The following is a 24882-nucleotide window of genomic DNA, read 5'->3' as shown; positions in this document are numbered from 1 at the left end:
CTGGTTCTGTGCTCTGGATCCAAAGCAATGAAAAAGTTTCAAAAACATATTTGTTTTCTACTCTTTTGTCTGCTGTATTCTCTATACCTAACTTCTCAACAATTTAAATATACATGTTTCCTATGCAACTGTTCACCCAGTGGAGTCGATGGATATTTGTTGAGCACCTACTGTGTGCCAGGCTAGGGGCTGGCAATGCAGAGAGAAGGCAATCTGAACAGTGGGAGGAGATGGATGCATAAACTGGGAGTGATGAGACAGCGCAGACAATGGAGTGGTGGGGGAACCTGAATAGACTGGGGTGCAGGAAGTGGTGAACGGATGAAGGGATGAGAAAGGCATGGAGGTGATAAACAGCAGGGAACGATGGGGCAACCACAAGGAAGTCAGGTGATCAGAGTGCAAATCTGTGCAGATCTGGGAATGGTGGGCAGTGACTGATCTTGGAGACATTCCTGCTTCACCAGGGGCTTTAACCTTGACCGTGAAGGCTGTGGGGAGCCGTTCACTGAATGTGTATTCTCATCAAGATGGATCATCCTGCGTGGAGGATGGATTGGAGGGGGAGACATAGGATGAGGATATGTGGATGGGACCACAGCGGCCATAAAAATGAGGGCTGGCCAGGGGACGTGAGTGGTGTCCCTGGGGAAGGAGAGAGGCAGGGCCATGGAGAAGCAAATACTAGGTGAACTCAGCAGGACCTGTGATTGCTAGGGTGCAAAGTGAGGGGAAGAGTGGAGTTGGGGTCACCTCCCAGGTGTCAAGACAACTGAGAAGATGGCAGTGCTACCAACTGAGGTATTTTCAAAATAGAAAGAACATGTCTTGAGGTGGGGAGATGATTTTGCTCCTTTTGAAAGAACTTTTTAGACCTTACAGTTTACGGAGATAGTGATTCAAGTGTGCTTTTCTTTCATTACATCTGGAATTCAGTAATCAAAAAAAATTATTTGTAATAACAAAATCTTCAGAAAGCATGTCTAAACAGGAAGTTGCATAGTCACTTATTCTCAACCAGAACCAAGCAATATCCAAGTTCAAATGACCTTCATGGTTTAAGATAGGCAGGGGGAGAATCTTTAAAAAAAAAAAAATGAACATGGAGGCTGGATAAAGGAAAACCAAATATAATAATACTAGTCCAAAAGAACTAAAAATGCTGGTCAGATTTTTCCCACTTTTTCTCTGACGTTTAATTAATTGCATTTTGATCTCTCTTCCCATCCCCCGTTATCCTGTGATGAAGATTCTAGAATGTGGTAAACACAAAAAAATGAAGTCAACAGAAGGAAGAGGGAGAAGCAGAGCTTTAATAATCTATCAATTCACAATTTATCCCCTTATATCAGGTAGAGGTTGCAGTACCAAGTAGGCAAGACTGAGAGAATGTAGGAAAGAATCTGAGGGTTTAGCCACAAATTAGCGAATCTGGTAGACTCAAACCCTTTTGCTTCTTTGCCTGGGCAAGCAGCATAAACTGCCTACATCTTTTGAATTTCATTTCTTTTAGATTTAGTCATCTGATCTTGGGTATGAATTCTAAATAGTATTCTTGCCTGGAGAATCCCCTGCACAGAGGAACCTGGCGGGCATGGGGTTGCAAAGAGTCAGACACGACTGAATGACTAACACTTTCACTCTTTTCTGAATAAGTAGTGAGAAATGGTTCCCCCTCAAACTCTGGTTAAATAAGAAGCTGAAAGCGGGATGGAAAAGATGAATACACATTCCTTTGTAGGACGTGGGTCATCTGGCAGCACCAGGCCGCCACACAAAGGGCTTCTTAGAGTTATCATTTGACAAAGTACCAGGCAGAGGGCTGACGTCAGCAGGGACAGGGCCGTGGGAGGGTGTCCCCCGGATGACTTCCTCCCCTTCCTCTCCCTGCCAGAGTGCCGTCGTCGTCTGAACCTGTAATCCCTGCCCAGGCAATTCCAGCGCTGGGCGTTTCTTAAGCAAATAGAGGAGATCCTGCCAGGGTGAAGGGTTGCCACCTTTTATAACTCATGTTCCGGGGCAGCCGCTCATGACCTTTTCTCACGACTCAGGATTACCGCCTCATCTGTGCCTTTGAAATGTCTCCCTCTTCCCGCTCCTCGTAACCCTCATGTCTCCCTGTGTAGCTGGTGCCTAGAACACGCCATGGTGTTTGTTAATTAGCTACTCTGTGGAATGGAGCACTTTCTTAGTTCAGTGATGCCACATTCTTCAGTGGGTTCTCCGGTCTGTGTCTTGCTGCCCAATGATGCAGGAAGGTTTCCGGGATGGGGAAGAAATCTGTCTGCTGCTCCCTGTATAAGTATCTTCCCCACCTCCCTCTCCCTGCCTGCCAGCCACACTCACAACAGGTATTCAACAAATGCTGCTGGACAGTGAAGCAGTGCTTCCAATATGGATGTGCATGCATATATCCTTAGTTGTGTTGGATATGGATATGTTCTCGCTTAAAAAAAAGAAAAATCAGATGTCAAAGCACTAAACATAAAGTTTCTATGAGAAATGAAAACAAGTCCCTCCACCTCAAAGGATGTGGTTCAATAGTCACAGAAAGGATGTAACAGTAACCCTTGGTAAGACCTTGCTCTGTGCCAGGCACTGTTCCAGGTGCTTTGCAAGTATCATCATTTGATTCTGGCAGTAGTCTTCTGTTTCTTATTATCCTTATTTTAAGGAGGCACCCAGTCTATGATATTTTGTTACATTAGCTCTAATGATTTAAGAAAGGAGGGAATTTTAAAAATTGATATGTAATCGACATATGATGTTAGTTTCAGGTATATAGCACAGTGCCTTGATATATGTATCTCTTGTGAAAGGATCTCAGAACAAGTCTACTTAGCATCCATCACCACACATAGTTACAAAGTTTTTTCCTTGTGATGAGAACTTTTTACTTACCTTGTTAAAAGCCTTCAAATATATAATTCAACATTATTGACTATAGTCGCCACGCTCTACATTGCATCCCATACTTACTTTAAAATGGGAAGTTTGTATGTTTTACATACTCCCTCGATTTTAACTTTTGTCTTTCCAAGCCCATGGGATCACCGAAAGACCTGTTGATGTTCTGCTTCTTAGCAGCTGTCTTTTTTTCTAGCTTTCCAGCTTCTTCTGTCATTCCACCAAGAATCAACAAACGTCATGGGAGAAAAACAGCTGTGTGCAAAAGGTTGGGGTTCCCTCAAAGACCTTCTCTTCATTCTAGAATCTTTTCATTCTAGATTCTCATGCCCTGGCTATCCAAACAGCTCTTTCATGACCTCAAACAGTTGTTCTTTTGTATTGTGTTCAGCTTTCTAGTGTTTTCTGTGGGAGTATTAGTCTGCAAAAAGCTAATATCATAGTAGGAGAGTTACATTATCAGAAACGATCATTTAATGTCAAGTAATATGGACTTCTGTATTAGTTCTCCAGAGGAACAGAGCCAGTATAGATATATAAGAAAAGATTTATTATGGGAATTGGCTAATGCAATTATGGAGGCTATGACATGCCATCATGTGCCGTCAGCAGCTGGAAAGCTGGTGGTGTAAGTCCCAGGATGAGACTGAAGGACAAAGAATGGGAGAGCGGATGCTGGGATGAGTGGAGGGGAGGGTTAGTATAAATCCCAGATATCGAGGCTAAGACCAGGAGCTCTGAGGTCTGGAGACAGGAGAAAATGGATGTGCCACATCTCAGCTCAAGAAGAGAGAAGAGAATGTGTCCTTTCTCTGCCTTGTTCGTGCTATTCAAGCCCTCCATGAGTTGGATTATGCCCACTCAACATTCTTTTATTTTTTTACTTTTTTGGCTGCAGTGGGTCTTAGTTGCTGTGTGCAGACTTTTCTCTAGTTGCAGCCAGCAGAGACTGTTCATCATTGTGGTGCTTGGGCTTCTTATTGCAGTGCCTTTTCTTGTCAAGGAGCACAGGCTCTAGGGCATGTGGGCTTCAGTAGTTACAGCAGATGCACTCAGTATTCATGGCTTATGGTGGACTCAGTAGTTGCGGTGCACGTGCTTAGTTGCTCCACAGTATGTGGAATCTCCCCAGAACAGTGATCAAACCCATGTCCCCTGCTAAAAAATTAGCAGTAAGATTTTTTTTTTTCCACTGCACCACCAGGGAAGTTCCCCCTGCCACCCACATTCTACTCAGTCTACTGATTCAAGTGTTAATCTGTTCTCTCAGACACTCCCAGAAGTAACATCTTCCTAGGTCTCTAGGCATCCCTTAGCCCAGTCAAGTAGACGTATACAAGTAACCATTACAGCTTCTGAAGACTTTTGATATGTTTTATCAAGTTGCTCCCTGGAGAGCTATTCTAATCATGTTTCTGTTGAAAGTGTATCATGTAATTATCACGTATAGACTTCTAAGGTAGTTATTGATGTGCATGGAATGTCCACTATCCAGGGGTAAGCTATGGATAGAAGAGACTGTAACTGTGCTCCCTAGCTTACTCTCAGCCCAGGGCCTCACTTACAAGAAGGTAGCAGAATGTGTGTTAGTCACTTCAGTCGTGTCTGAATCTTTGAGATCCTATGAACTGTAGCCCGCCAGGCTCCTCTGTCTATTGGATTCTCCAGGCAAGAATACCGGAGTGGGTTGCCATGCCTCCCTCCAGGGGATCTTCCCCACCCAGGGATCGAACCTGCATCTCTTATGTCTCCTGCATTGACAGGCGTGTTCTTTACCACTAGCACCATCTGGGAAGGTAGTAGAATGAGAACAGCATGGTTTCATCACTTTTTAGTTGTGCAGTTTTGAATGGATTAATTTGATTCTGTGAGCTTTAATTTTAGCTCAAAATGGTGTGCATCTCCCAGCATTGCTTACATGATTAGTTGAGCTGAAGTGTGTACAACTACAGGCACGTGATATGTGTTTGTTAAATGGAACTATTTTTATAAGTCGTGAGTCATAAATATTGGTTGAATGAATAAATGAATGAATGTGTGGATAAGGTAATGATTTAAGGAGCATGAAGCTGCCTACGTCGGGGTTCCTTGGGGTAGGGTATGAATAAGGGAATGAACGTATCGGTAGCAGGGGACAGGACAGAGCAGACAAACAGACTTGGGATGTGTCGGTGCCATTGATACTTGACAAACTTGCCAAAAGGCAAGAAGATAATTGTTAGAAAATAGAGGACCAACTCATGTTTGTTCTGTAGGCTGCTTTGAATTGCAGGGGACTTCAGAATCTTTTGTACTATTACTTCCACCCTCAGATGAGCACTGAGAAAGTGAATCTCTTTTTCTGTTACTTTAAATACATGTCAATTTGGCTTTCCATAAAGCAAAGTCAATGATGATAAATTCTTTGGTAAAAACCTTTCTTCAAGTCTTCTCCAGCAAGAAGATTTCTTGCAAAATCACAGAAACTCAGAATCATGGAAATCTCTGGAATCCTAGAACTGGAGAGACCTCAGAGATCCTTGGTCCCATATTTCATCATCACTGAAATAACTGCAGTAGAATTCCCGACTGTGGGGCTTACATCTGCTGCCTGTTTGTTCTGTGTGGCCATGAAGCCTCAGTTTCCTGGTTGGGGCGGGTTGCTGTTACTTGCTGGCCCACCAGGCACAATGCACATCTAGGAAGTGAGCTGAAATTAGCTTCTTGATAAAACCCCTCCATTGATCTGGGGTTGGTTGGCCCTCTCTTGCTGAAAGTGAAAGAGGAGAATGAAAAAGTTGGCTTAAAGCTCAACATTCAGAAAACTAAAATCATGGCATCTAATCCAATCACTTCATGGCAAATAGATGGGGAAACAATGGAAACAGTGAAAGACTTTATCTTGTTGGGCTCCAAAATCACTGCAGATGGTGACTGCAGCCATGAAATTAAAAGACACTTGCTCCTTGGAAGCAAAGCTATGACCAACCTAGATAGCATATTAAAAAGCAGAAACATGACTTGGCCAACAAATGTCCGTCTAGTCAAAGCTCCGCGTTTTCCCAGTAGTCATGTATGGATGTGAGAGTTGGACTATAAAGAAAGCTGAGTGCCCAAGAATTGATGCTTTTGAACAGTGGTGTTGGAGAAGACTCTTGAGAGTCTCTTGAACTGCAAGGAGATCCAGCCAGCCAATCCTAGAGGAAATCAGTCCTGAATATTCATTGGAAGGACTGATGCTGAAGCTGAAGCTCCAATCCTTTAGCCACCTGATGAGAAGAACTGACTCATTGGAAAAGACCCTGATGTTGGGAAAGATTGAAGGTGGGAAGAGAAGGTGACGACAGAGGATGAGATGGTTGGATGGCATCACTGACTTGATGGATGTGAATTTGAGCAAGCTCTGGGAGTTGGTGATGGACAGGGAAGGCTGGCATGCTGCCGTCTCTGGGGTCACAGAGTCAACTGAGTGACTGAACTGAACTGAACTAAGGTCCCATGGAATAATTCTAATCCTTTTTCCTAAAATGTGTTATTCAATCATTTGAAGGTAGCCCTCCACGGGAAAAACACTGGATGAGGGTCAGAAGACTTGAATTTTAAACCAAGTTCTATCACTTGCACTGTGATATTGTAGAATACTCATTTTATAAAATAGGAACCCGAGGCTTTGAAAGTTAAGCAACTGACCCAAGTCACACAGCTATTAAGTGGTGAACTAGAACTGTGAGTCAAGCTTACTATGCTGAAACTCAAGTTCCCGTCCATTATGTTAGAGAGCATCTGGGTGCTACTGTTGGTTTGTTGTTGCAGTTAATTAAACTTCAGTCTTTTCTGCTGTGAATTTCAGTCAAGTCACATTTTCTCTATTTGGGACTTGTCTGAATCAATCCTTCTCTCTTTCTCTATCTACTGATAGCTGTATCTGTCAAGCAATCATCTATTTTCTTTCTATCTATCTATCTATTTATCTATCATCTTACTGTCATCAACCCATCAATTAATTTTTACTTACATGTACTTTTCCTTATTAAATTTGAAGGGTGAAGGGTCACTGAGGGGTGGCCATCATTTCAATCTGTCAAAACGAGTACTGGTTTTTATTGTAAAACATCTCCCTTTGAGATTCAAGTTATCTACAAAACTGACAATTTTCAAATCTGAAAATTTTGGGACACTGCTAAAAATTTTAATATACTAGGCAGGGTCATATGACAGGCCACTGGCAACCAGTTGTGAACATATTTAACTGTTCAGTTATTTTAATCACGTATTTTCAATTTGACCACAATGACATCCCAACAGACTTGACCGCATTTCCTAGTGGATATGTTTGATGGTTTGACATCCTGACCTCAGTGAACCGATGCTGGCTCCATGTGATTACAGCATTCTTTTCTAAGTCACTCACAAGTCATGTAGTTAGAAATTTTATTCTAGAATGTTGCCAAGGTTTGACATCCAGAATTTGCTTTGACTGAACTGTAATTACCAGAACCTAGGTTTTCTTGAATTTCACAATCAAAAACTATTTTCCAGTCTTCTGGCACCTCCTTATTCTTCATGTGTTCTTCCCCCCAAAGATTGCCAACCGAGGTTGCATAATTACATCTCTGAGTCTTTCAGTACTTTGGGTTATGATCTGTCTGGGCTGGAAGGTGTGATCTCACTTAAATTGTGATATAGTGGAGAGAGAAGCAGACTCGAGTGTGGCCCTCATTCTTGTCTTGGTGAATCATTTGCTGGTTATTGACTTGCGGTAAATGACTAAATCTACATAACCTCTGTTTCCTTATCTGTAAATGAGGATGAAACCGCACAGGGGATTGAAAGGATGAAATGAGTTAATGACTGGAAAATTGTCTGGTGTACCATAAACTTCAAAAATCTGAATTGCCCTTAATGCCTTTTCTATCTTGGAGTTCAATTTAATTCTTTATGGTTTAAAATGTCCTGTAGAATTTGAAAACAGTTCTTCTTGCTGGAGAAGACAGAAGGGAGCCAGAACTCTTTGTGGATGAAGATGGTGTGGAGCACTGGACTGGGAGGAACAGGAGTTACTTACTCTGTGATCTTGAGCAAGTCATGGAATCACTCTGGGTTTTATTTTCATCTGTAAACTGAGGAGGAAGGACTAGGTGGTTTCTAAGTTCTTGTTCTTAGTTCTAAATCCTCTGAACCTAATTTTGCCGTTTGCCATGTCCTTGGATCATAGAACCATCTTCCTGGAGAGGGGTCTACCATTTAGCCTGTTCTTGATCCACTTTGTGCATAAATCTCAGAATATTAAAACCCCCTCACTGATCCCTTGAAACATGCTTCTGAGCTGAAAGTCTGTCGTCTGTGGGTTGACATGGACTATTAGACCAAATGAGCCCAGAATAGGATAACAATCCTGCTTGCTGTCCCCACCTCTGCTTATTATTCACCATTTTGAATTACCAGGGCTTTGATTCTCTCATTAGCTTAATGATTTAGAATTGATGGCATAATAGTGCTATGTCAACATATAGAGATGTTATGGAAATTATGGAAATAATTATGTAGCACTTTCCATACTAAAGAGGGTTTTTTTTGATACATGAGGGTGGGTTTCATATGTGAAATACAGCAATTACTCTTCACCCTAGAATGCTGGAAGAAATCTTTGGATCTACCCAGGAAGTTACTATTCATCAGTTGTGATTAATTCGGAAAAAAGTCAGATTCATTGTCCCCAAAATATTAATAATAAGAATTTTGTTGTTATTGTGCTTATTTCCTACTCTGGGGACTACAGAAAGTGTCTTCTGATTTCAAGATAATTAAATACATAGATGTATTTGTTCTTCTTTTCAGGGAAGATTTTACCAGGCAAATTTTATTCATTTGCATCATGTATACATTAACTTTTTGAAGATGTATCTCAAACACCTATTGTGTGCTGTGCCACACAGGGGCTCAGAAAAGAATTGAGGGGGTGATCCCTGCTTTTAGAGAGGTCTTCTTCGGTTAGGGAAGACTTGCTAAGGCTGACAGTGTAGTAGGGCTCTAAGAAAGTGTATTCTGGATCCTGGACCTTTCAAGAACCTTCTCAGGAGACTTGCTCTTTTGTTAATCCTTCTCTCTGCATTCCTAAACCCTTGGTTTTATCACCCCAATACTGTATCTTTTATCTTAAAAGCAAATGTGTTGTGATATGGCAGAAGCCAAATGGATACATGTATACGTATGGCTGTCTCCCTTTGCTGTTCACCTTAGACTAACACAGCATCGTTTATCAGCTATACCACAGAAGGGAATGAAAAGTTTAAAGTTAAAAAAAAACTGGGAAAGAAAATAGTCAAAAGAAAAAAAGAAAGAAGGACCCCCCCCAAAACAAATAAACAGCAAACTTCTACTAACTCATCACATCTCTCCAGGATTTCCCTGCATTTCTATTTCCCATGGAAGAGCTGTCTGCACATGGTGCCACAACCTTACCTCCCATTCATTCTTCATCTCTTCCTCCATCCCTCCAAAACTGACTTCCAAGTTACTGAATCTAATGGATACTTTAAAATTCTTATCTTACTTGACCTTTCTGTGTCATTTGAACCAACTGGTATTCCCTCTTGAAGCACTCTTTTCCTTTGAAAACACCGTCTCTGGTCTCCTCCTTCTTCAATGGCTGCTCCTTTTTCTTTTCCTCTGAGAGTTTTTCTTCTGCCACTTCTGCTGCTGATGTTCTTCATGGTGTGTTGCTGAGCCCTTTTGTCTCCTCTCCTCGGTTCTCTTTTCCTTTCGTTATTTCCCTTTTCTTTCTCTGTTCTGAAGCAACTTCATCCTTTATCATGATTTAATTCTTTGTATATGTTGAAGAGCCCAGTGCTCTTTTCTGAGCTTCAGATGGAAATATTGCACTGTGTACTTGATATTGCTGTTGAAATGTCTTGTAGACATCTCAAATACCTGAGTCCCAAATCTCCCTCCAAACATCTGCCCTTTCTGTAGGATTCTCCATCCTAGTGAATATCTCCACATGCCTGGTGCTGAAGGACATCTCTGGCCCACTCCTCCTTTTGTGTCTTGTAGGCATCTCAAACTCAACATATCCAAATCCAGTCTATTGATTTCCATCCCTGCCACTAATACTTGGCTCTCAAGAATCCTCAAAACAAAATAAATTTAAAAACACACATACACAAAGGAAAGAAGGAGGGAAGGAGGGAGTGAAGGAGGGGAGGAAGGAAGAAGGGAAAGAAGGAAGAATAGAAGAAGGAAGAAAATAAACAAATCCAAAGACATTTGGTTTTGCTTCACAGCCTCCTACTGTACTACTAGAGTCAGAACCTGGTGGTGAGTTTTGATTCTTCCTTTTTTCTTTATCCCTTGTATCAAATTCATGCAAGAAAAAGTCACTTCCATTTCTGGCCATGATGCAATAACAGGGGTTAGATTTACCCTTCCACCTTACAGATGGAAAACTGGACAAAATATATGAAATGATTTTCAGGGACACTGACAGCTGGTTGGTAGGAGAAGAGGTAGGACAGGACAATGAGGCCTGTGAGAAGGGAAATAATTCATGGGAGCCCTAAAAGTTATTTCCCAGGCTCTTTCCAAGCCCGTTAATATTTTACCTATTTTTGTGCTTGTCCATTATCTGTCTTCCTTCATTGGAACATCAGTTCCAGGAAGGGTGGGGACTTGGCTGTCTAGTTGAGCCCCTAGCCCAGGGCTCAGCCCATTGTAAGAACTCAATGAGTTTTCTGGATGGGATAAATAAATGGGTGAATCCTTGATAACATCTGCTCCTTCACTAGCCAATTCCTATCTATTCTGCTTTTAAGTTGATGTCTCTAATTCATCCACTGATTTCCACTATTCATCCACTAGTTCCCTGATCCCAACACCGTCATATCTGCCATGGACAAATATTATACCTCCTATGTGGTCTTCTTCCGTCTGCTCTTGTCTTCCTCCAATCACTTCCTCCAAACTGGTTATTTAAAGTGCGAACTTCATCCTGTCCCTGGGTATTAAAGTGTATTAATGGTTTCTGCTCTTTGAAGAATCCAAACTCCTTCCCAGGGGTGGTCAACTCTAGCCTGTCTCCTCAGTCTCCTCCCCACATCTGTGGTTTCCTAATTCAGCAGCCCCTTGGATCCATGGCACACAATTTGAAAACCAGTGAGCTAGATGATTGCTGGTGTCCTTATCTATAATATGATACTTAGACTTATTTGCCACAATCTAAGCTACCCGTTGAAATGTAATGCTGCAAATTACCTGTCAGTTCAACAGTTCTAAGAATAGTGACAAGCACAAATAGCATAAGACAATGGGAAAAATGAGCATCAGACTGTAAGAATTTATCAGGGTCACTGTGGTATCCTCAAGAGAGAGGGACATCTCATTCTAAATATTGGTTTTGGCTTTTCAAGCATAATAATCGTGGAAGGCAAATTCTCCATCTTCCAGAACTTTATAGAAATATCATGAGACAATAGTCTAGCTCCTTTCCTTTGATTCTCTGTCGACAAAACAAGGTTTTGCTTTGTTGTTTGTCTTCCAGAGTACATTTGCCCCAAACACAATGTCTAACTTTCACAAGTATGTCTTTAATTTTCAGACCAGTTTTACCTTTCTCTGTCATTTACCATGTTGTTCTCTGAGCTCATGAATCAGCCTCTTGCGGGTTTAATTAGTCTGAATCAATTTATCAACAGCCAGATCATACAGAGCAACCAGATAGCTTGCATTTTGTGGTCCTGAATGTTGGGGGACCAGATTAGAACATGAACATCTCACAAAAGGCCCCCTTAGATGAAGAAATGAGGTCACGGCAGAGGACAGTCAGACACAGTGATGTACAGCGTTGACTCAGGAAAGGTCAAAGGGGAAGCAAGGTCTAAGCAATGACCTAAAAAGGGAAAAGGAAGTAATTATAATAATAACCAATATAATTTGATATGATCCATTTCATATGTGTCATATATGAAGAGGCAAATTAGATCACATTCCACTTTAAAAAAAGTTAATTCCTTTTGTTTTCCTCCCCATTCTTAGATAAGCAGGGAATCCAGTCCCTCCTGGCCCCTCTCTCCCCTCATATGACCAGCAATCTGGAGAGTCTTGTGTGTACTGTTATCCTTATGTTGACCTCAGAACCCACAGGGTTGAGGGTTGGAGGGACCCCCTTGCTGAGTTTCAAGAACACTTCATTGTTGCTGGTTTCTGGTCCAAAAGAAGCACCCTGTCTGGGTCTCTGATTTGGGTCACAGCTGCAGACACCCGGTTGTTCTTTGACGGTAAAAGGAGTTCGAGTGCGGTCAGACCCGCCCTTCCCCCACCGGAACTGCCCTCCTCTCCTCCTACCAACACGCACCCCTGCTCCACCCCAAACTGTCCTGCTCTCAACATTCTCCTTTTAAAATCCACTCACTTCACTGCCAGCTTCCTGGGCGCTAGTAACCTTGGGAGGGCTGGCTTGGGACAGGCTCCAGTGGCCACCACCACGTGGACCCTGAGTGGCCACCACCCTGGGGTCATTGACTCACTCCCTTCTAGATCCAAGAAGAGCCCGCCCAGGAGACACATTCTTACTTCCACTTTTAGAGCCGCAGGAAGCAAATTTCTGGAAGATTTCCAACACATTTTGTCCCTAATTTCACCCTCAGGCCTTCAGAAATGTTGTGAACTGGTCTTACAACACCTCATTACATGCTCAACATCTTTAATAATTTAGAGAGTAGATATTTGTATTCTTTGTGTGTGTGCATTAAAAAAAATCTTATTAGATAAGAAGCTGTAGTGCTGGCTTTAAGAGCTGGACACCCCACACTCTGGCGACCTACAGTGAAAAGATGGAGTGTGTGTGTGTGTGTGTGTGTGTGTGTGTGTGTGTGTGTTTCAGAGAGAGAGAGAGAGAGAAGATGATGGACCTGCTTCTGTAAACACACAGGCAGGGAGAGGCTGCTGTGGGAATCCATGCAAGTCCTGTGTGCTGAGTGGATAGGGCGAGGGAGTCAAGGGAGGAGAGTTAGTGGATGTTCAGAGATGCCTTCCACAGAGACAGAAAACTCAGAGAGAGGATCCCTCTGGGGAGAGATGGGGTCTGTATGGGTAGAAGTATGTGGATTCTGGAGCCAGACTAAAGAGCAAGGGTCAGAAACATCTTCTGATAAGTAAGCTGGGTGACCTCAACCGCTTTATGAATAGAAAGGAGAAATGATGATGATAATGACAGTGATAGAGGAAAGGAATTAATATAATAAAGTAATCATAGTAAACACTGTTAAAGTGTGCACTTTTCTTATTATCTTCGTTTTTACCCATGTGCACAATGATAGATCAATGTTTTAATTTTTTTCTGAAACAATTTCTATCTTAAAGACTGTGTGTATTGCATATTCCCAAGAGCATAAAGAACTGTAAGGAGTTAATGTTTAGATTGGGCTTCCCAGATGGCTCAGACAGTAAAGAATCTGCCTGCAATGTAAGAGACTAGGATTCTATCCCTGGGTCTGGAAGACCCCTGGAGAAGGAAATGGCTACCCACTCCAGTATTCTTGCCTGAAAAATTCCACGGACAGAGAAGCCTGGTGGGTTATAGTCCATAGTCTTAAAGAGTCAGTTGTGACTGACACTTTCACTTTCAATGTTTAGACTAAAGGAAGGAGTTTTCAACTCTGTTGAGCTAGCTCTAGCCTTTTGGGTCTAGGTGGATGATGAGGTAAGGCGGGGAGTGTGCCAGGACCAGGATTTGGGGGAGAGGAGAGGTGAAGGGCAAAGCCTCTGAGCCAAGAGGGGTGACAGAGGGAGGGAGGAAGGGCTGCCTAAGGGAGAAGATAGAGATGGGAAGAATTCAGCACTTTGCTGTACAATGTGTGATGTGCATCATTCCTTCACCATGAAAAATATCTCTGTTATAAGGCCTGAGTCAGATCTCAGTTTTTGTTTTGCTTCCTTTTGTTTTTCAAAACAGGCCCTGTTAGGAGTTCCCTGGTGGTCCAGTGGTTAAGAATCCACCCTCCAAAACAGGTGACCCAGGTTCGATCCCTGGTCCAGGAACTAAGATCCCACATGTCACAGGACAACTAAGCCCGCACGCCACAAGTAGAGAGTCTGTGCGCTTCAGTGAAAGATCCCAAATGGTGCAGCAAAGGTCCCATGTGTTGCAGTTGAGACCTGATGCTGCCAAATAAATAAATATTAAACAACAACAACAACAACAATAAAACAGGCCCAGTTCTATTACAGGTATTCATGGAAAGAGCTTTGAGGCTCCAAATGAACTATGTTCATACATTTCCCCTTATCTTCATATTTCTCTCCTAAAATACTAGATTAACTTAGCATGATCCTCCCCACCTCCAATTTGGACCCATTTAAAACTTAGGTCAAATTTCTGCTCGATTTATCTTCTGCTAGCTTACCTGTCATGGAAGAGAGCCTTCTGTTTCATTCGAACATTTTTTCCCCAAGATTTTTGTGTGGATCAGACTCTTACTGAGGGTCAAGCCTTGATAATGGGGTCATGGCTCCTTCAGAATCTTGGGTAGCTGCTCTTTGGCTCCGGTAACTGTTGTTCCATCAGCTGTGTCTAGAATGTTCTGGGCATTTAATATCTTCCATCAGGGTGTTTCCAAACTGGATTTGGGAAGAAAATTTCCCTAAAAACGTCATTTAGTCTCTTTTTCCCCTTCCATCTTGAATCAGATCTTTCAAACCATGATCAAAAGAGGCCCCAGAGCTTTCCAACCAGGCTGCCAAGTTCTCTTACCCCTGTGTTGGAAGCTCCCTAACAAGCTTAACATCCTTTTTGTTGCCCCATTTCTGGTTTACTCCTTTTCCTCAAACTGTGTCTCCCTGTCCCTCTCACTTGATCTAGTCAGTCTCTATATTAAAAGAAAAGATACCCTCTCCCAAAATACAGGTGTTTGTGTTTGTTTTTAGCAATTAGTGGTCATACAGATTTTTTTAAAAACAAAACTTTAAAAAATTCATGGCAAATGCTTTTCTTGGGCTCTAGTAATATTTAAGCAATAACCTGGCTTCAACTAATTTATCTTTATGTGCTTCTTTTTAATCCCCACCCCCCCACTTTTTTTCTTTTTTTTTTCCAGTTCACTGCTTGTGGGTTGGGCGTGGTTCCCTTTTTAAAGTTGGGTAAGTGCATAATAGCTTTCGTTGAGTTTTCTGCCAGAATGTGGAACTAAATCATGTTGTAACTACTATTAGCTCGTGGTTTCTCTGAAAATACTTTCTATTTAAGTTCTTATCTGGCACTCAAAGCCGAGACACGATATTTCCTTTGGTTGTGGATTCTAAAGAGCCATCATTTGTTTGATCCTCAGCCCGTGCCTCCTGCCTTATCAAACTGTTTCGTCAGCTTGTATGATAACACGGGGTCCACCATTTTTCTGCCTTGCCTGATCCTGTGGTTTCTTCACTTTCATTTAACATTTTTAGTTCCATCTCACAGATTTTTGGCTTTATAGTAAGCTGCAAGGGAGGTGGGGAAATACAGTCTTTATTTTAGGCCACCCTGTGCCCTCTGATGTCTGAGAATTCTTTTAGGGAGTAACATTAAATATTGGAGATCAATTAGAAATTCCTGACATAGATGTTGTGTTCAGTCTCTCAGTTGTGTCCAACTCTTTTTGACCCCATAGACGGTAGCCCGTCAGGCTCCTCTGCCCATGGAATTTTCCAGGCAAGAATAATGGAGGGGGTTGCCATTTCCTACTCCAGGGGATCTTCCTGACCCAGGGATAGAACTCGTGTCTCTTGTGCCTCCTGCATTGGCAGGCAAAGTCTTTGCCACTGTGCCACCTGGGAAGCCCCATATATACCTTAATTTCAAATAAATTCCCAACTAACCCCTTCTATCATCTCATCTATAGCATCTAAAGTTGGGGAGCTTTCTATTATTATTTTGGGCTTCCCTGTGGTTCAGATGGTAAAGAATTTGCCCAAAATGCAGGAGACAAGGGTTTGATCCCTGGGTTGGGAAGATTCCCCTGGAGAAGAGAATGGCTACCCACTCCAGTATTCTTGCCTGGAGAATTCCATGGACACAGGAGCCTGACGGGTTGCAGTCCATGGGGTTGCAAAAGAGTCGGACACAACTGAGCGACTATGACTTTCACTTTATCTCAATTTCTTATTTTTCTTTATCTTATTTTCTGGCTTTATTGAGATATAATTGATACATAATATTATGTAAGTTTAAGATGTACAGTGTGTTGAATTGACACACTTAGATATTGCACAACTATTTCCACCATGGTGTTAGCTAACACCTCCATCACCTCACATAATTACCATTTCTTTTTGGTGGTGAGAACATTTAAGATCTCCTTTCTCAGCAATAGTCAAGGATATAATACACTGTCATTAACTGTGATCAGCATGATGTCCATCTGATCCCCAGAATTTATTCGTCTTATAACTGGAAGTCTGTATCCTTTGACTAACATCATCCCCTTTCCTCTAACGCTCCTTTCCCACCAAGCCCCTAATAACCACCACTCTACACTCTGTTTCTGTGTGTTTGGCTTTTTTTGATTCCACATATGAGTGAGATCATACAGTATTTGTCTTCCTCTGCCTGACTTTCTTCATTAGCTGAATACCCTGAAGGTCCATCCACATTGTCATCAGTGGCAGGATTTCCTTGTTTCTCATGGCTGAATAATATTCATATATATCTCACATCTTCTTTATCCATTATGTTGACAGACACTTTGGTGGTTCCCCATCTTGCTGCAATGAACATGGAGATGCGGATATCTCTTCCAGATCCTGTTTTCATTTTCTTTGGAAATGTACTCACAAGTGGGATGGCTGGTTGGGAACTATTTAATTCTACAGCCTTGCCTTTGGGGACACAAGACCTAGATCTGAACATGATTCATTTAATGAAGAACTTATTCCTGTTCTCGCTGGCTCTCTCCTACCCTCCCCAGCACCATAAGTGATGCCACCTTTGCTCAGACGCTGAAGACTCAAGAATCTGAGAAAAGATTCTACTCGTGACAGTGTCAAAGGCTGAAAGTCTCTACTAAAGATTTCATTTTCTACTTGCTGAGTCTTCTGTTTACCACACTTTCTCTCTCCTAAACCCTCCGCTCGCTGATGGGAGGTTTTGTGCACTCCCTGCCTTTCCCTTTCCTCCTGCCAGATCTCCGTGTTTACATTCATTTCACATTTGAACATTTTTTTTCTTCCTAAAATTTGCATGCTTTGCTTTCCACCAAGTTTTTAACATCTTTCCCAGGGCTTACCTTACTTTGGGTGGAGGGTCTATTTCTCTTTAGATTTTGGCATTAGTCGCACCACTTTTAACTTGCTACAGAAGTAACTGTAAAAAAGAGCGGAGAATGTCAGGTAAAAGGTTTACATGATACTTAAAAGGTCAATTAGCTGTATTATACTAGCAACACTCATTCAAGAGCCATTTTGATTTTGAGTGCTGATTGCCTCTGCTAGTAAAATATGTTTTGATTACATGTAGCTGCTTGGTTATCCTGTTATAGATTAAAACATGATCTGGCAAGTGTATACTGCATTGATGTGCATGCTCCATCCCCCACAACTTTGTAAATTTTAAAGTTACAGGAAACTAAGCCAATAAGAATATTAACCTTAATTTTAACCATGTGTCTTAGAAATTAAAAAGAAAACTTCCACGATGACCAACTCGGTAATAAGTGTTGCAAAATTTAATCTGAAAGATGAGTCCCATTAGTCATCAGTTCCTCTTGCCTGGTGCCCCTGCCGCTGCCCTGCCCACAGTTCCACTTGTCCTTTCCTCTCCTTCACATCTTGTGTCCAGTCGTTCACAAGCATCTTTCCTTTCTCTGCAGAGTCTCTTGGATTTGTCCCTGGGTCTTGGTTTCAGCTGTCACCTCTCAGAGCCAAGTCCCTATCAAATCTCATATAAATGACTGCAGCAGCCTCTTAACCAGCTTTTTTTCGTTTTCTGTCTAACCCACAGGCTGTTGCCAGACTCAGCATTGCTGCCAGCATCTCCCCTGATGAAGGTGTTGTTCAGTTGCCCAGTTGTGTCCGACTCTTTGCAACCCCATGGGTTGCAGCACGCCAGGCCTCCCTGTCCCTCACCATCTCCCAGAGTTTGCCCAAGTTCATGTTCATTACACTGATGATGCCATCCAGCCATCTCATCTTATGATACCCTTGTCTCCTTCTGCCTTCAATCTTTCCCATCATCAGGGACTTTCCCAATGAGTCGTCTGTTTGCATCAGATGGCCAAAATATTGGAGCTTCAGCATCAGCATTGGTCCTTCCAGAGACTATTCAGGGTTGATCTCCCTTAAGATTGACTGGTTTGATCTCCTTGCTGTCCAAGGGACTTTCAGAAGTCTTCTCCAGCACCACAGTTCAAAGACATCAATTCTTTGGGTTCTGCCTTCTTTACAGTCCAGCTCTCATAATTGTACATGACCATTGGGAAAAACTATAGCCTTGTCTACATGGACCTTTGTCAGCAGAGGAATGTCTCTGCTTTTCAACAGACTGTTGAAAGACTCTGATGAAGACCTTCCACTAATTAATTTAATTTTGGTCTCCTTAGCCTGCTAACAATAAGCCTTGCTCTATAAATCATATTTTAAAATTTTCTCTCACAAAGTATCTCATTGCACATATCCTACCCCAATAAGTTCATTTTCTTTTCTCTCCTTTACTCATATTTTTCTGGGCTTCCTGGGTGGCACAGTGGTAAAGGACCCGTCTGCCAGCGTAGGAGATGCAGGAGACATGGGTTCAATCCCCGGGTCGCAAAGATTCCCTGGAGAAGGAAATGGCAACCCACTCCAGTATTCTTGCCTGGGAAATTCCATGGGCAGAGGAGCCTGGCGGACTACAGTCCATGGGGTTGCAAAGAGCTGGACACAACTGAACATGCATGTACTAGTATTTTCCCATTTTCATGTCTTTGTTTATGTTGCACCTTCCTTGGAGAAGTCCTTACCTCCTCTCCAGTAATTCACATGATCCCTTCCCTTCAGTATCCTGAAGGCTCTGTGCTCTCACCCCATTCCATAGTGACCTTTTGTTGTATGTAATAGTTCTGACTTTAGTCTGCATTTCCCAAATTACGTCCAGTGAACTGAAGATTGCTTTACCGTTGTTATATGGTTGTTCTATTTAGTCACATCTCTCCTCGACTGGTCTGTTTTATCTGCTTTCCAGTCCTAAATGTGTCTAGCTAGATGTAATTGATATTTGATTTTATTAAAGAAAAATGATGAGATGGGAACCATATAAGATTCAACACATTTATTTTCATGGGTTTGCTTTAGTGTCTTCATATCTGTTCTTGGGGGCTTCCCTGGTGGCTCAGCAGTAAAGAATCTGTCTTCAACGCAGGAGACCCATGTTTGTTCCCTGGGTCGGGAAGATCCCCTGGAGGAGAGCGTGGCAACCCAATCCAGTATTCTTGCCTGGAGAACCCCATGGATAGAGGAGCCTGGCAGGCTACAGTCCATAGACTTGCACAGAGTCAGACAAGACTGAAGCAACAGCAGCAGCATCTGTTCTTGGAGTGGGGATAAGATTTAAGTCTTTTTATTTTATCCACAAAAGTCCATATTGATCACTCTTTTAAAAAAATAATTTTATTTATTTATTTTTGGCTGTGCTGGGTCTTTGTTGCTGCATGGGCTAGTTTCTCTAGTTGTGACGAGTTGGGGCTATTCTTTGTTGGGGTGCATGGGCTTCTCATTGCAGTGGCTTCTCTTGCTGTGGGGCATGGGCTCTAGGTACATGGGCCTTAGTAGTTGTAGCATGAGGGCTCAGTGGTTGCGGCTCTCAGACTCTAGAGCGCAGGCTCAGTAGTTGTGGTGCACAGGCTTAGTTGCCCCATGGCCTGTGGCATCTTCCCAGACCAGGGATCGAACCTGTGTCCCCTACATTGGCAGGCAAATTCTTAACCACTAGACCATCAGGGAAGCCCCATATTGTTCTTGAATGTACCTTTGTTGCTTGTCTTTATGGCCTGATAATTTCCATTAATTACTTAAATGAAACAATGATGAGATGCAGATCACAGTAAGCCTAAGGGTGAATGCTATGAAACCAAGAAAGGAGAGGAGAAAGTAAAAAAAAAAAGTGCTTTTCTGGGATCTGTGGCCTACTCTTGTTGGATTTAAACATTTTGAAAATTTTCAAATCCATGCCTTTAGAACAAGGGACAGTGGCCTATTTGTTCCCCTACTAGCGGCGCCATCAATAATTGATTCATGTAGGCTGTTCACCATGACACTGGCTGAGATATTATGTTTGTTATGATCCTTGATAAAATATCGTGTATAGCCAAATAAAAATAGGTTAAGTTTAAGATGAGTTAAAAGGGAGAAACCGCTGGGAAAGATGTGCATGCGTGCTCAGTTGTGTCCGACTCTTTGTGGCCCCATGGACTATAGCCCGTCAGGCTCCCCTGTCCACGGAATTTTTCAGGCAAGAATACTGGAGTATTCTTACTCCAGGGGATCTTCCCAACCCAGGGATTGAACTTGCATCTCTTATGTCTCCTGCGTTGGCAGGCAGATTCTTTACCACTGGCACCAAGTTACCTTAAACTGTCTCTCAATGTTCATTTGTCTTAGCTAGAAACTACGCTTCAAAATTCAGAGGCTCAGGCTAGCTGCTAGGCTTAGATTATAGCTAGAACTGGGGCCCAAGAGAAGGCAGTGGTGCCAGGTCACTCATCACCTTTAGACCACAGATAAAGGTCCATATGTTACTTGAAGAGTATTGCAAACCATTCACAGATTTTAAATAAAGGTCCTGATTTTGTATGTGTGTGTGTGTGTTTTAATCACTGACTGCAGTTTGGAGGACGGATTTGAGAGAGAAAACAAGAAGATGAGTCAGGATACTGAACAACCATCCTTGCAAGATAGGATGGTGGCTTAAAGAAGGATGGAACTGGATGGATTTGGGTGGGAGATGAAAGGATGATTTTTCAGATGGATTGAGCATGAAGGGTCAGGGAAAAGAGGAATAAAGATTTATTAATTAATTCACCACTGATTTAACACTTACTGTGTGCCAGGCACTCTTCTAGGCTCTGGAGACAGAGCTGCTGCTGCTGCTGCTGCTAAGTCGCTTCAGTCGTGTCCAACTCTGTGCGACCCCATAGATGGCAGCCCACCAGGCTCTGCCGTCCCTGGGATTCTCCAGGCAAGATCACTGGAGAGGGTTGCCATTGCCTTCTCCAACGCATGAAGTGAAAAGGAAAAGTGAAGTCACTCAGTCGTGTCCGACTCTTTGCAACACCATGGATGAAGCCTATGAGGCTCCTCCATCCATGGGATTTTCCAGGCGAGAGTACTGGAGTGGGTCGCCATTGCCTTCTCCAGGAGACAGAGCTGAAAACAAAACAAATCAAGTCCCAGCTCTCCTTGACCTTGTATCCCAGTGGAGAGAGACAGAGTGACTGACGACATCTGTCAGGAAGAGATAGTGAAATGAAATAAAGCATCATCGTGGATAAAGAGTGACGTGGAGGGCTAGTGTTAGATAAGATGATCAGGGCATCCTCTTGGCTAGGGTGATACTGGAGCATGGAGGTGAAGAAGGAAGCCCTGCTGCTCTCTGAGGCAAGGAGGCTCCAGGAAGAGGAAGCAATGGATGCAGAGGCCCTGGGGTGGAGCCATGCGTGGCACATCTGAGAAGCAGCATGTAGGCACTATGGCCTGAGAGGAGTGGACAGAGAAGAAGTGGGAGGGGACGAGGTCATGGAGAGGTAGGCAGATGGCAAACCATGGGAGAAGCTCAGGACTTGAGGTTATTTTGAGATGGAATGCCATTAAAGAATTTTGTAGAGAGGAGCAGAAGCAGAGAGACCAAGCAAGACAATAGTAGACTTGGAAAAAATATGGTGGTTTTGTTTTGGCCACTGGTTCAGTGGTTTGCTTTTTGCATGAGAAAAGAAGCCTGACCTTTGAAAAATTTTCATATAGTCTCATATAATTCATAGCAATTGAACACTTACTTAACATGTTACTGTTGTTGTTTAGTCATTAAATCGCGTCTGACTCTTTTGTGACCCCCTGGATTGTAGCCCACCAGGCTCCTCTGTCCATGGGATTTCCCAGGCAAGAATACTGGAGTGGGTTGCCATTTCCTTCTCCACAGGATCTTGCAGACCCAGAGATTGAACGTGGGTCTCCTGCATTGGCAGGTGGTTTCCTTACCACTGAGCTAAAAGGGAAGCCCTTAGTAAGTATAGGTCTTATACTAAGGGCTTTGCAGACATTATCTTGCTCATTATTATTATTTCCTCCATCTACTAACTTTGGGCTTTGTTTTTCTTTTTCTAGTTCCTGTAGATGTAAAGTTTATTTGAGATTGTTCTTGTTTCTTGAGGTAGGCCTAACTGGTAGGCTTGATGATGACATTTTTGAGTAGGGGAAGTCAGAGGAAGAAATAAGGGAGAAGAAATCAAAGTTCTGTGTAGGACAGATAGAGGTTGAAATGCCAATTAGATACACAATTAGAGCAATCGAAGAGATATTGCTAGTTGAATATTTGAGTTTAGAACTCTGGAGAGGGCTTAGAAGTAGATGTAAATTTGGAGTTGCCAGCCCAGAGGTGGTCTTCAGCACCCCCAGACTAGATGGGGTCACCCCAGGAAAGACTTGATGGTGAAAAGAGCTGTGGCTCTGGGGATCTCCATTTTCTAGAAAGTAGTGCAGAGGGGAAGGAGATGGGAAGGAGGACCCAGTGAGGTTGGATGAAAATCAGAAGAGTTTAATGTTACAGAAGCCAAGATAAGAGAGTGTTTCAAGTTAGAGTGCTCAACTGAGTCCAACTGTCAAGAACCCAGGAGGAGGAGAGACAGGAAAGTGGCCATGGGGCTGGACATTGTGAAGTCACTGGTGACCTTGCCAGGGAGGGGTGAGTACTGGAGATGAAGATGTGGACAAGGGACAATGATCAGCTCTTGGGACAAATTTTGCCAGGAGGAAGACAGAAACATGGCAGTTAGGGGCAGGAAATGCTATTTCCAGGAATCAAGCTCTTTTTCCTGTTCTTTGATCTCTCCTAGATGTTAGGGGACAACATTGCCTCATATGGTGTTAGACCAGTTTGTGAAGCACTGTGGCTTAAGGTGTTGTTTGTTTCATATGTATCTGCGCTGTGAAAGGAGGGATCTTGTCTTTCATCTAGTAGATAGTCCAATATATGTGGGTACCAAGAGTAAGGGCTTCCCTGGTAGCTCAGTGGTAAAGAACCCACCTGCACTGCAGGAGCCACAGGAGACTCAGGTTCGATCCCTGGGTTGGGAAGATCCCCTGGAAGAGGAAATGGCAACCCACTCCAGTATTCTTGCCTGGAAGAATCCCATGGACAGAGGAGCCTGTCGGGTTACAGTCCATGGGGTCTCAAAGAGTCGGACATGACTAAAGTGACTTAGCACCAAGAATGAATATTCTGGCTAAGGCAACTCCAGAATGTGTGTGCACATGTGTTTGCATGTGGGAGTGTAAGAGTGTGCATGTGTGTGTGTGAGGGTGTACATGTGTGTGCACATGTGTGCATGTGTGTGTGAGCACATGCATTGTCTTCGATCTGGGGGGCTGGAAATCTTCCTGACAATCTGTTGGGCATCAGGGATTTTTATCTCCAGATGGGTGCCCTATTTTTCTTCTTGATAACCTCTTACTCACGAAGAGCCTGGGATGGGAGTTCCATTTACAAACGGTGAATCATTAGAAACAGGTTTGTAGGTGGAGGAGCATCTCCCAGCAGCAGAGGCTCACTTCTGAGGTCTGCAGTCGGTTTCCTGCACCAGTGGGCCCAGCGAGTGGATCTGCAGAAGGAAAGAAGACTCCTTACCGCAGTCCACTCCCTCCCAGTGCCATTCTGACCCCAGCCTTCATAGAAAAAAGCCCGAGGGCAAAAGGACAAACTCTCCCAAGTCCCCGGCCTTCCCTCTCTTTCTTACTTTCTTCTTTACCAGTTTTCTGGGGGACTTAAAAGTTTGCTTGAATTACAGCTGCTGTTGGTTGGCTGTGACCCACTCTCCCAGCCCATCTCTGAGCTCCCTTCCCTTATGGAGGCAGTCCCCTGTGGGCGGCCGCCCTTTGCCCTTTGTTTGCCTGCCTGGCCTGAGAGGACACCTGCTCCCACTCAGAAGCAGGGAGTTTTTCTGTGATTCAGACAGTGTAGACAATGCCAGGATCTCCACGCCTTCAGAACCACGGTGAAAGGCAGGCTGGACCCGTGGACTTGCAGGAAAGAAGACTCAGGTCTTTTTTTTCGAAAGAAAAAACCCACTAATGCTAATTATTTACCTAGTTTAAAAACCAACCAGCCACATTCTAGAATCTGTGATGAGATTCTACCTTCCCAATTCCGAACCCCTCATCCAATGATGTTCTGAAAGGTTATTTCATCTTGCCCAGCCTTTTTTTGGGAGGCAACCATACAGGCTGCAGGATCATAGTTCCCCAACCAAGGGATTCATGAAACCCATGCCCCCTGCAGTGGAACCTTGGAGGCCTAACCACTAGACTGCCAGGAGGGAAGTCTCCAGGCGCCTCCTTCTAAATCCCCATCATCTGATCCTACTCATCACTTTCCATCCAACCACCAGATGAGCAGGGTACCTCCTTTGTGATTTTTTTTTTGCCATATGTATGTACCACTAATGTTAATTATTTACCTAAAATTTTTCTTTAAATCAAACTCACCATTTCACTGAAAATACTTAATAAAGAAATTTTATTACTACATAAATAGAAATTCAGGGTAAACAAGCTATAAATAAAGACTAGAGATTTCTTCAAGAAAATTAGAGATACCAAGGGAATGTTTCATGCAAAGATGGGCACAATAAAGGACAGAAATGGTATGGACCTAACAGAAGCAGAAGATATTAAGAAGAGGTGGCAAGAATGCACAGAAGAACTATACAAAAAAGATCTTCATGACCCAGATAACCACAATGGTGTGATCACTCACCTAGAGCCAGACATCCTGGAATGAGAAGTTAA

General features: G+C 43.0%; 1 long non-coding RNA gene across 1 annotated transcript; it reads right to left on the bottom strand.

The window, feature by feature from the left end:
• Positions 1 to 11548: 11548 nt before the first annotated feature.
• Positions 11549 to 24209, bottom strand: LOC145534681 (uncharacterized). Its single transcript, XR_014074866.1, has 5 exons — positions 24181 to 24209; positions 23554 to 23696; positions 17139 to 17215; positions 14286 to 14499; positions 11549 to 11770 (listed from the first exon to the last, which is right to left on the bottom strand). It is a non-coding gene; the product is annotated as an uncharacterized LOC145534681 (long non-coding RNA).
• Positions 24210 to 24882: the final 673 nt, after the last annotated feature.

Source organism: Giraffa tippelskirchi, chromosome 14 (genome assembly GCF_054371585.1).
Source record: "Giraffa tippelskirchi isolate mGirTip1 chromosome 14, T2T-mGirTip1v1.2.pri, whole genome shotgun sequence".
Lineage (NCBI taxonomy): Eukaryota > Metazoa > Chordata > Mammalia > Artiodactyla > Giraffidae > Giraffa > Giraffa tippelskirchi.
Note: the sequence above shows the minus strand (reverse complement) of the source record. Positions and strands in the feature narration are given on the sequence as shown.